Source organism: Octopus bimaculoides, chromosome 6 (assembly GCF_001194135.2).
Source record: "Octopus bimaculoides isolate UCB-OBI-ISO-001 chromosome 6, ASM119413v2, whole genome shotgun sequence".
Taxonomy (NCBI): Eukaryota; Metazoa; Mollusca; class Cephalopoda; order Octopoda; family Octopodidae; genus Octopus; species Octopus bimaculoides.
The window spans coordinates 81330325-81330880 of NC_068986.1; positions in this window are offsets into that span (position 1 = coordinate 81330325).

Below are 556 nucleotides of genomic sequence, written 5' to 3' on the forward strand. Positions count from 1 at the left end.
ATATATATATATATATATATATATATATATATATATATATATATATATACATACACACACACATATATATATACATATATACACACATACACTCTCGCATGTCTCCACATGTATACCTACACCTATATACATATACACTCATATATTTGTGCCACAGACCTAATTCCAGTAAAATATATAGAGATGAATATACCTATTCCTAAATTGCGAACTTGTGCCTATACTCATTCCGGTAATTCCTATTTATAAAATGCAAACGTATGTCTATACATATGTAGACATCTGTAAGCTTTAAACGTTATTTTATTAACTAGGTGACCCTTGGAAAAAAGTATGGAAAATAATCCCAAGTTACATAACGAACAAGTACTTTTACCCTTGTCGTACGGCATCGATTTGCCTACTATCAGCCATTCAAGGGAGTAATCCCTTTTCTCATCTTTCAATTTCCAAACCAAACTACTAAGCGCCGTACTATATTGTTTACTGCTATCCCTAAAGGACGAGTAATGATTAGAAATTCGTTTCGAGACTTCAAGTGACGAAGCCCCAATAT